Source organism: Danio rerio, chromosome 13 (assembly GCF_052040795.2).
Source record: "Danio rerio strain M-AB ecotype USA chromosome 13, GRCz13ab, whole genome shotgun sequence".
Classification (NCBI taxonomy): Eukaryota; Metazoa; Chordata; class Actinopteri; order Cypriniformes; family Danionidae; genus Danio; species Danio rerio.
Genome location: NC_141033.1, coordinates 40,713,798 through 40,726,203, shown reverse-complemented (window position 1 = coordinate 40,726,203; position 12,406 = coordinate 40,713,798). Strand labels below are relative to the sequence as shown.

The window sequence follows — 12,406 nt, the reverse complement described above, 5'->3', positions numbered from 1 at the left end:
ACACTCTGATGGTCATGCGGGAATGGCTACAATATGTTTAGAGCAGAAAATTTCAATATTCAGAAAAGTTTAATGAATAATCTGATGGGTGTTTTGCTCTGAAACTTTGAACACATTCTGGAGATACAAAATATTTATCCTTAATCTTGAAAAAGGGGTAAAATAGGTGCCCTTTAAGGTAAGTGGTTGAAAAGAATTTATATTGACTAAATTTAAACAATCAAAATAAGTTGAACATTATTAAAATGTAATTAGTTTGTTTAAATTCAGCATATAAATTGTTTGCAACTACTTACCTTAAGAAAAATTTCTAATCCAATTAATATATATTTTCAGTGTACATATTAAATAGTACAGAATGTGTACTGTAAAAGCAAACCCTAAATTCTGAGTAAACAATTTCTTTAAGATAAAATAGTTTTGACGCTGTTTGTCAAAAATACACTGCATCCTAACCAGGTTTAACATGACAGATTTGCTGCACATCACAACTGAATCAATTCAAATCACAGTCTATTCTTTCTAGAAACACGTTCTAACTATCAATCCCACCCTCTTTACCCCTCCTTCTGTATTCGGCTTGCCCAATGAGAACAAGTCTTTGCTTTTTGTAATTCTTGCCGTCATTCACAGATGAAGACATGGGAATTTGGAAGGCAGAGAGATATCTACATAACACTATTCTTTTATCTGCCTTACAAGCCTGAGCAGGACTTGAGGGAGTGAGAGACTCGGTCTGATTTAACTCCTCTTTGTGGATGACACGGAGGGATCAGGTTGCAGGGAGTGTGTGAGACAGAGAGGGAATATTTTATTTAGCACTGTCACTTGCTATTTCTTCCTTAGGGAAGCTCAAGCTTTGGTATCATCACACGTGGTCAGATGCGAGATAACAAAACTAGATATAGATGATGACAAGAGTTTTTAGTACATGCTGCGTAATATAATTGGGTTCTCATACAGGTAAAGTCAGAATTATTAGCCCTCCTGATTTATTAGTGCCCCTGTTAATTTTTCCCCATTTTCTGTTTAACGGAAATATTTTTTCAACACATTTTTAAACATAATAGTTAAAATAACTCATTTCTAATTACTGATTTATTTTATCTTTGTCAGATGACCATACATACTATTATACTCAATATTTCTCAAGACACTAGTATTCATTTTAAGCCTAAACTCATGATAGGGTAATTAAGCAAATCATTGTACTGTATAATGATGGTTTGTTCTGTAAACAATTGAAAATAAGGGACTAATAATACTGACCTTAAAATGGCTTAAAAATTACATAAAAAATCTGCTTTTATTCTATCCAAAATAAAACAAAAGACTTCTCCAGAAGAAAAAATATTATTAAAAATACTGTGAAAAATTTCTTGCTCCACATAATTTGTAAAAAATTGTAAAGAGAAAAAACACTAAAGGGTGATGTATAATGTACTTTTAAATAAAGAAAGAAATTTGGTCACTCTTTATTTTAAGATACAATTCTCGCTATTAACAAACCAAAGACTTTTATCTCAACAAAGTACTAATTTGCTACTTATTAATGCAGAGTAAAACCCAACAACTTTATCTAATGTACTAAAAGTTATTCTACTCACTTGAAAAACGCAGCGTTGAAGGTAATGAGTTAATTAAATACCTCATTACTTCAACTTAAATGGAGTAAGTTCACAGTACTCCTATAGATTAGTTTTTTTTTAAACTCACATAGTTTGTAGCAATCAGTTTACTCAAATGGTTTGAGTTGCCTTAACTTACTGGGTTCCACAGTACTCTCAATTCTCTTCATTTAATGGGTTTTACTGTGCTCAAATTGCTTCATTTACTCAAATGGATTAAGTTCACACTACTCATTAGGATTAGATTTTAAACTTAAATGGTTTGTTACAATCGGTTTCCTCAAAGGGTTTAAATTAGCTTAACTTTTTTGGGTTTTACAATGTAGTTATTAAGGTAGTTGTTGGGTTTAGGTATTGGGTAGGATTATGAATGTAGAACAAGATCATGCATTTCAACCACTAATAAACAGCCAGTATCTTGTCTTGACAACCCGTTTGAAGTTTTAGTAAATTAACATGGTCTCTCATGTTATCCAAAATGTACATTTTATAATGAGGACCATTTTTGTTGTGGGAAATGCTTAAACACACCTAATTTTTATCATCTTATCAAACATTGACATTGAACTAACATTAACAAAGATAAATAAATACTGTAATAAATGGATTTGTAACAGTTAAATGGCCACTTGGCCATTGGAAAGGAGGCGGAGAATCAACAAACTTTTAAATGATTTTATTAATAATAATAATAATAATAATAATAATAATAATAATAAAAAGATGGCGGCTCCTCACAGAGACAGCCACCCAAACTGAAAGCAAAAGTAAAACAAAGTGTCCAGGCCTGGTCTTCTCTCATCTTCCACTGCTGTCTCTCCTTCATTTATAGTCCAGAGCTCCTCGGTGGGACTCGAGGCCGGTGTGCAGCACAGGTGCTTTTTAATGTCACTCAAGCCCTGGCCTCATTTTGTTCCCATGGCTTTCGGCCCTTCCTACTTACCACAGTATTGTTAATTATTTGTTCATGGGGTAGCACTGTGGCTCAGTGATTAGCACTGTTATCTCACAGCAAAAAGGTTGCTGGTTCAAGTCCCGGCTGGACCAGTTGCCTTTTCTGTGTGGAGTTTGCATGTTCTCATGTTGCATATTACAGTCCAAAGAATTGCACTATAAGTGAATTGGATGAACTAAACTGGCAGTAGTGTATGATTGTGTGTATGGGTGTGTATACCAGTACTGGGTTGTGGCTGGAAGGGCATTCGCTGCTTAAAACATATGCTGTAATAGTTGGTGGTTCATTACCCTGTGGCAACCCCTGATAAATAGATTAAGCCGAAGCGAAATTAATGAACAATTTTTTTCATGTTAGTAAATACATAAACTGCCATGACTAATGGAACCTTATTGTAAAGTTTCACCATAAACCTTACTGAACTCAAGCATATATGAATAAATACACTGTACACTTATGTGAATAGATTTGTTGTTTATTGTGGAAAAAAAAAACCTTGTAGCTATGGTACTGGCTTCATTCAGACCAATGTTGGTTTTTCTAAAAGGTATAGACTGTAGATCATTAATGGTAAATAAAAAGTAGAAATGGTCTAGCTGTGTTGAGGCCATTAAAGCCATTTCTATGATTAATGTACAACAATCAAGGCCTATGGCGGCTATTTGATCTATAGTACAAATGCTCAAAGAGACCAATTAACCAAAAATGGAAATTCAGTCATCATGTAGTCAACCTCGTGATGTCTGAAGCATTTATTTTTCTTCTCATGAACATAACGTGTTCAAACATTTCTCATGTGTTTGAAAGAATAGCAGACACATGCTTTGGAAGGGGAAGTAAGTAATGACAGAATATATTTTATAAATGTTAAGAGTCAAATGCAACCTTTCCGTAAAAAAAATAATAATCATAGAATTTTATTCTACCCTACAAAACAAGCAAAGTGGCCACAATAAATCATGACAGAACTTTTATTTTAAAATTGTGACATTATGTTTCTGTCAAATGCAACATTATGTTTCTGTAAAAACAAAAATCAATTGAAAATGAAGGTGTAGGGATGGATTTTACTCGCACTTAAATGTGCCCTCTATTAAAACAACAAAAACTCTGGAATCCAAAGAAAAATGCCCAGGATAGACTTCTTGCCCTCTTCCCTGAACTTTCCTTCCACTATTAGTATTGATGATTACTCGGGTGTGACTGATAATGAGGTTTTGTTCACTATCTTTGATGCACTTTGATTAAATCCCAACAGATGTGTTAATCTTTAGGTCACTGGTTGACTTTACCAATACAACCATTCATTTCCCACCTATACTCTTTGATTTTTCTTTAACTAATTGATGTTGTGCATTTACTTCTGAATAGGCTTTTATTATCTGATTCAGTAATTGGCATAATACATTTTCATCTGGAAAATAAAGTGTTGCGTTTTGATGCACTCTGAATTCTCCTGAAATCTTTTATATCCAGTAGATTATGTGGAGACTTTTGCTACCTTGATACTGTGCACATGATATCCAAACAAACTGCACAAGACTGTTTGGAGCATTTGGCACTTCAGCTTGGAGACTAATCGATTTCTGGTTATCACAGATATTAGAAGTTGTTTGGAAATTACTAAATTAACTACACTTTTAGTACAAGTGAGCTGGAGGCAACCAGTTTAATTGGGTATTAGTTAACCCTGCATCCTCCGACTAACCAAAAATGTGTGACATTGGGTCCCTAATGAACATATAACTGAAGAGTCTGGTATCAGGTATAAATCAAAGCTCTAATTTAATTCATGAATGACATAAGTGACCTGTTCCTATTTAGAAATACAGTCTAAATTTGATGGTCACTCAAAATTGTAGTCACATTAAATTCAGAGATGAAAACAAATATAAATAAATTCTAATAAATAACAGATTTCTTTTGTAAGAAGTGCTAGAAAAGGCTTTGAGTAAATCCAAAAAGTATTCATAACACTTCACTTTTTTCACATTTTTTTATGTTACACTCTTATTCCAATATGGATTAAATTAATTTATTTCCTCAATTCTACACAAAATACTCCATAATGACAATGTGAAAAAAACTGTTTTTGAAATTCTTGCAAATTCATTTAAAATAAAATGTAAAAAAAGCTGAAAAATCACATCTACATAAGTATTGACAGCCTTTGCCGTGAAGTTTTAAATTGAGCTCAGGTACACTCTGTTTCCACTGATCATTCTTGAGATGTTTCAGCAGCTTAATTGGAGTTCAGCTGTGGTAAATTCAGTTGATTAGACATGATTTGAAAAGGCAAACACCTGTCTATATAATGTCCCAGGGTTGACAGTGCATGTCAAAGCACAAACCAAGCATGAAGACAAAAAAAAGTCTGTAGACCTCCAAAACAGGGTTATCTCGAGACACAAGGCTGGGGAAGGTTACAGAAATATTTCTGCTGCTCTGAAAGTTCCAATGAGCACCGTGGCCTTCATCGTCCATAAGTGGACTATGTTTGGAGTCACCAGGACTCATCGTAGAGCTGGCCGGCTATCTAACCTGAGTGAATGGGAGAGAAGTGTCAGGCTCGGGGATCGAACCCGGGTCCCTGGCGTGTGAGTGTGGACTCCTTACCACTGAGCCACTGGTAGTTGAAGAACCCAGCAATGAGACACTATCAGGTTCCTTGAGGAGTTTTATTAGCAACAAAAAACAATCTTCAAAATGGAAGACGAAAAACAGTTAACAAAAACAGGAAACTTCAGGTTTCAAAAAATTCAAGTAAACAAAAACAGGAAACTTCAGGTTTCAAAAGGTACATCAACTTAGACAGGCAAAAACTTCTGAACAGAAAAAATCCAAAAAGCTCCAAGGAATATTAGATACAAGAGACTAGCTTAAATCAACAAGAAGGAAAAACTCACTGTAGGTGACAGGCATGGGTCAACAATAACTGAGCAAAGAACAGAGGAAAAAAGGGTTACTTTTATACAAACAACTAAACAAGGAACATGTGAAACTGATCTCGGTGATTACAGGTAACCAAAAAAGAAAAGTTGAAATGGCGACATCTAGTGGCGAATAAAAAACATTACATGAGAAATTAACCAAAAACCCTGACAAGAAGGGCCTTAGTCAGGGAGGTGATCTATAACCCGATTGTCGAAAGACATCCTGAATGAAAACCTGCATTAGAGTGTCCTCAAACTGGGACGACGGTTCATCTTCCAGCTGGACAATGACCCAAAGCACACCGGCAAAATATTAATGCTTTAAAACATGTGAATGTTCTTGAGTGGCCCAGCCAGAGCCGAGACCTAAATCCTATTGAACATCTCTGGAGAGATCTGAAAATGGCTGTACACCATCGCTTCCCATCCAACCTAATAGAGCTTGAGAGGTACCGCAAAGAGGAATGGGCAAAAATTCCCAAAGACAGGTTTTCCAAGCTTGTGGCATCATTAAAAAAGTGAATCTAATCCATTTTGAAATAAGGCTGTAACATAAAAATTGTGGAAAAAGTAAATCGCTATGAATGCTTTCCGCACTGTATATGCATTTAACCTTCGACCATTCATTGGATTCCATCGTTGGGCTGATAGAATGGAATCTTTTAAAGAAGAATAGAATTTCATTCCACCCTACACAACCAGCAAAGTGGTCACAATAAACTTCGACATGATTCATTTTACAAGTGTTAAGAGTCAAAGGCAACATTTTTCTGTAAAAAAACAAAAACAAAACTCAATTGAAAATGAAGGAGAATAGAATTTGATTCCACCCTACACAACCAGCAAAGTGGGCGCAACACACCTGACAGAATCCTCAGTGACTATGACAAGTGGAGCAGCCAGTTACTGCCCTCCTTGCCACTCGTGGTGAGAGATTTGAGGGCAATGTTTCTTCCAGGCAAGCAGTCCAAGATTGAGAGCACACAGGAAAGGAGAGTCAAATGTGACTGCTCATTAGTTTGACTAGCCTCATGCAGGCAGGTATAGAGCAGAGAGCTGGCCATTTTACTGAAGTTGATTCCCCGGGGGCAGAGCGATGCCAAGCTGTGGGAGAAATCCATGGTTCTGCAGGGTTGTGAAAGAGCCCTGAAACTACATTTAAAACTTGAGGCACTCAATGTATGTCATAGTCGCTGGAGATTTGCTCATTTTGTATTCTATGCATGGGCTCCTTATTTATCCAGTTTCACAGCTAATGCAGATGCTTTTTATTCATCCGCAGGAGCTATAGCTATAACTTAGGAATAACTTTCACAAAAAAAAAAAAATTCTGTCATTATTTTCTCACCCTCATGTCACTCCAAACCTGACGTTGTTATTTTCTTCAGTGGAAGACGAATAGTTTTCTAAGAAATTCTCCTGTTCGGCAACAGTTTATAGTCATTCTCATTCTGTTCTGCTCCTGGTATGATTGGATTCTATCGAGTTAACACATTTTAAACTCAGTACTTATATTATGTATAGTTAGTTAAGGTTGTGTGCTTAATATGTGGTTGCATTCTGTGATAAAATAGAGCCTGTGAATGTAATACAATAATAAAAGTTAGTTTTCACCAAAAGTATTCTACAGTATTGTAAACAATGCTTAAATATGTCTCTGTCAACATTTCATTGCCTAGAAATTATAAGCTTCTATCTGCATTCTAAATGATTTTCAGATATTGAGCTTAAGTTTTTTGCATTCCATATAGCAAACAATATGTGTGTAACATATTCATGAATTGACAAGATAGAGACCCTAAATTTAATATTATTGTAAATTGTCAAAATTATCTAAAATTTGCAAATTGGGGTAAAAAAATAGGACAAATGCAGATAGAACCTTCTAATTGTACAAAGTCATAGTCTGCATTCAAAATCGCATACTTCCATACTACATAGTACACTAAAATCTTTATGCGTGCTGAGTAGTTTGTCCAAATTCATAAAATTTGAAAATCAGTATGCAAGAAGTAGCTGGATGACCTATTTCCAGAGAGATTCTGAGGTGTGCATCGTATAGACACTATGCTATCCCATGATGTCCCACAAAAGAAATCATAAATGGGGGTGAAGCGATGCAACTCGTGGGTAGGTCACGTGATCATGACTAAATGGCGGATGTAGTACGTCCAAGTTTCATTCATACTGCTCACATTCATACTGTATAGAACGTACTTTTCTTACGGCAAATGCAGTACCTACTGAGTAGTAGGCGGTTTTGGACGCAGCGATATTCTGCTTGGAATTATAAGGTTCTATCTGGCAGATCATTACTTTTCAAGAAATAACATCGGTCTGCTTTTTAATTTGATAAATTTAAAAGGGTGGCGCAGTGGGCAACGATGTCGCCTCACAGCAAGAAGGTCACTGGTTCGAGCCTGTAGTGACCCTTGATTAATGATGGGACTAAGCCGAAAAAAAATTAATGAATGAAAAATTTGTGTTGTAACAATTTGTTGATGTTTAAGAATGTAGAATGTTTGCTTCCTATAACATTTATTTAATGTTTTAGGATGATTTTTTTTTCTTGTTCTTTTTTTTCTTGAAAAAATATTTGTCCAGCACAGATGTTAATTTTATGTAATTAATAAAGTAATATTTATAGTTGTAATTAAGACCCTGTGAATTAAATTAATTATTTGCCCTTCAAGGCTTAATATCAAATTTAAACACTGTAAAAGAAAAAAGACTATGTGCAAAAGAGTTAAAGTTTAATAAAGTCTGAAAAATATTTCACTGTATACTTAAAAAAAATGAATATATTAAATGTTAAACATTTTTATAACAATGGAGCAGTCTGATGGAATGACAAAGAAAGCTAATCCTAATTGGTCCTTGTGTGTGCATTGAAATGCTGATTGGCTCACAGAAAGGACCTTATAGAGCCGAGAGAGAGAGTTCGACTTTGATAATAAAACCATTTTTTTTTTTAAATAAAAAGTCTTAATGTAATTAACTTATAATAAAAATCACATAATGCAAATAAGTTATCATTTAATAAGAATATGTTATTTAAAAACTCAATTTTGACAAAAAAATATCAGATAGAACCTTATAAGGTGACTATTTTCAAATGGCTTTAATTGATTTAGAAAAATTTGCCAATTTCAAATCTGTCATATTCACATCGGACAGATGTCACATACATAACAAAGCTTTTTCCTCATAAGTGCATTCATTTATTCATTTTCTTTTCAGCTTAGTGCCTTTACTAATCTGGGGTCACCACAGCGGAATGAATCGCCATCTTATCCAGCAAATGTTTTACCCAGCAGCACCCTTCCAGCCGCAACCCATCACAGGCAAACACTGTCATTCACACGCATACACTATGGACATTTTACCTTACCCAATTCACCTATAGCACATGTCTTTGGACTTGTGGGGAAAACCTGAGCACCTTGAGTAAGCCCATGTAAACATCGGGAAAACATGCAAACTCCACACAGAAATGGAAACTGACCCAGCCAGGACACGAACCGACAACCTTCTTGCTGTGAGGTGACCGTGCTACCTACTGGACCACTGTGACGCCGCTCATACATTCATTTATTTTCTTTTTGGCTTAGTCCCTTTATTAATCCGGGGTCGCAACCCTTTTCTGGGAAACATCCACACACACTCATTCACACACACACTCATACACTACGGACAATTTAGCCTACCCAATTCACTTGTACCTCATTTCTTTGGACTGTGGGGGAAACCGGAGCACCCAGAGGAAACCCACGTGAACGCAGGGAGAACATGCAAATTCCACACAGAAATGCCAACTGACCCAGCCGAGGCTCGACCAGTGACCTTCTTGCTGTGAGGCGACAGCACTACCTACTGCGCCACTTTGTTGCCGCCCCTCATACAGTAAATGCAAAAAAAATTGCAAATTAAAAAAAAATATTTATATATGAAGAATAGCATATTTTGTGTTCTACAGAGAGACAACTTTTATCCCTTTGATTAGAATTATTTATTTTGTGTTTATTTTCGCTAATTCACAGAATTTCTACAAAGTATGCTGTATACTCGCATGCTTTTTTGGTCACATCCATAAAGCATTTTTATTTCCCTGAATTAAAATATAAAACACATTTACAGATTCATATTTTTCTCATACCTTAACTTTGTGGATATTATTATTATTATTATTTTTTTATTATTATTATTATTACTACTAAATATCCAAAGATGTTTCAATATACTGTTAACAAATACAATTTCTGTGAGTAAGTTATTACAGCAAATGTCACATCCATAATGCTGATATTGCTGACATCTTGTTAAACTTTGATGTCTTTTAATATTATTTCTGGTTCGAGCCTCTTTTCGGTTTTAAGTGAGAATACTCAAATCTCAACAGCTGCTTATGAGCACTATTCATTTACAGCGCATCCTGAAGCTAAGCTTTTAAAACTCACAGCCGTACACTGCAGCCTTGTGATTAACAGTGTCCTGGACAACAATATTTTAATGATTCAGAAACGATGAATCACTGTCTGGCTAGCAGCTTTTTTAGCATTACAGTAAGCTATGAGTGTACAACATAACACTCTTTGCTGTCTGTGTTGGGTGTTCGATAAAACCTTTGAATTTGAAAATTGTGATAGAGTGATGGTGACGAGTTAGATTTATAGATTCAGTGCCAAAAAAATAATATAAAACACAATATAAAATTAGGATAAAACAGTCCAATATGTGGTCAGATCAGTGGCAGATTTAGGAATGAGCAATATGGGTGATCGGCTAGGGCCAGACAGAATCTGCAGACATTTTTTTTATATTTCTGCTGAGAATTTTGTTAAAAATTCTGCAGATTTATGCTGAAGGATTTTGGGAGTATCGTAACTTAAAACATAATATATATATATATATATATATATATATATATATATATATATATATATATATATATATATATATATATATATATATACTTGCTTTGTTTACCAAACAAATAAATAAATAATAATAGTTATTATAATAGTTATTATTTTATTATTATTATTATTTATTATTATAATTATTATTATTATATATATATATATATATTATACATAAAATAATAACTATTATTATTTATTTATTTGTTTGGTAAACAAAGCAAGTCTCTCATATAATAGAAATCTACTAAAAGACAGAATATTACTTTACAAACTGTATTCTACATAAATCAAATTAACATTTTCATATCAGTCAATAATATTACTGAAATTAATTTAAACAGTGAATTAATATACATTTACACAGATTCACATAAATAAATAGACTCTGGGCTAAAATTCTGTGTAAATCTGTGGATTTTTGCGCGTGCAGAGTCTGTGTGGCCCTAGTGATTGCCCAGGTTAGCAACTTGCTGAGGGCAGCATTGGGGAAATAATAAGGGCCCCAGTAAAAATCTGTTGCACCCCAGTAAAAGCTTTGAGATTCTATACACTTTATGCAAGTGTATTACTTTAGAGTAATCCCAGAATAAAGACGTTAGGGGCCATTCACATTTTGCGTCTTTTGTATGCACACGTTTGTTATTCTTTATGTGCTAAAAAAACAGTAAACTGGTGAAACCATTCCTTCATGCCTCACATGTGCTGCTCCTGCTCCCTGTGTAAATTCTGGTTGTTTACATGCACATCAATAAAATACACGCTGCTCATTCGCAGTGAAACCAGAATAACTGCACTTTATGCCAGATGTGTCCAAACTCGGTCCTGGAGGGCCGGTCTCCTGCAGATTTTACCTCTAACTTGCCTCAACACACCTGCAAGGGTGTATCTAGAAAGCCTAGTAAGAGCTTGATTAGCTAGCCCAGGTGTGTCTGATTGGGGTTGGAACTAAACTTAGCAGGACAACGGCCCTCCAGGACCGAGTTAGACATGCCTGCTTTATGCAAATACAGTATATCGGCACACAGCGAGTGTTGCAAGTCGATAAAACTAAAGTTTCTATAATATGATGATGATGATCTTATTTTGACGAAGCATAGCTATGAAGCAGAAAGGATAGATGATGAATCAATGAGGTTAGACTTAATAACATTAATTCTCAGTCATGCGTCAGATTTTAGACAACAGATAATTCTATAAAACATTTATTTCTTTGTATTCTTGGGGTTCACCTTTAATTAAGATAGGACAGTGGAGATTTTACAGACAGGAAAGTATTGGGAGCAGAAAGAGGGGAAGGGTCATTAAAGAACCTCGAGCCGGGAATTGAACTCTGGTCGACATGAGCACCATGGTGCTATATGTCGGTAAGCTTAGCCACTAGGGTGTTGGCATAGACAATTTTTTTGTATTCTATAGATTTTGTCTTGCCATATCACGTCAGGTGTGTCTATATATTGTTTGTGGGTGTATAGAGGGTGGTTCGCCCAGAGTGCCATTTAAACTAGGATCGCCACTGGGTCAGATGACTCTCGTAAGCTCTTTTTAGATGAACGAAAAACATGCAACGCAATCAGTGAGACTAAATTCTTGAATGAAGATATGTTATTAATAGTTTGGAACACTATTTTTTTACATTATATGTGTATTATTTTAATTGATAATATCAATTTCATTCACTTCGCACAAACAAATAAAAGCACACTACAGTAACAGTTCTGAAGCTGAAGCTGATGATTAAGCCTACAATGACTATAATTCAAACTATGAAGTGATATTGATAGATTATTTTTAATTAATTGATTTTATTCTACACAATGGTACAAATACAAGAATGTTACTTTCATGCAAAGCCAAATCAGAACACATTTGCACCTCAGAGCAACAGTGCAGAATCCTGAATTAAAACAAATACTTTGAATCAATGATTCAATGGACAATCCATAAATACAGCCATTTGCTTCACGTTTT

The 12,406-nt window shown here is 34.9% G+C and overlaps 1 protein-coding gene across 5 annotated transcripts in view; it reads left to right on the top strand.

Annotated features, from left to right (window-relative positions):
- Window positions 1–12,406, top strand: part of eys (EGF-like photoreceptor maintenance factor) — a 531,033-nt gene that overhangs the window by 100,383 nt on the left and 418,244 nt on the right.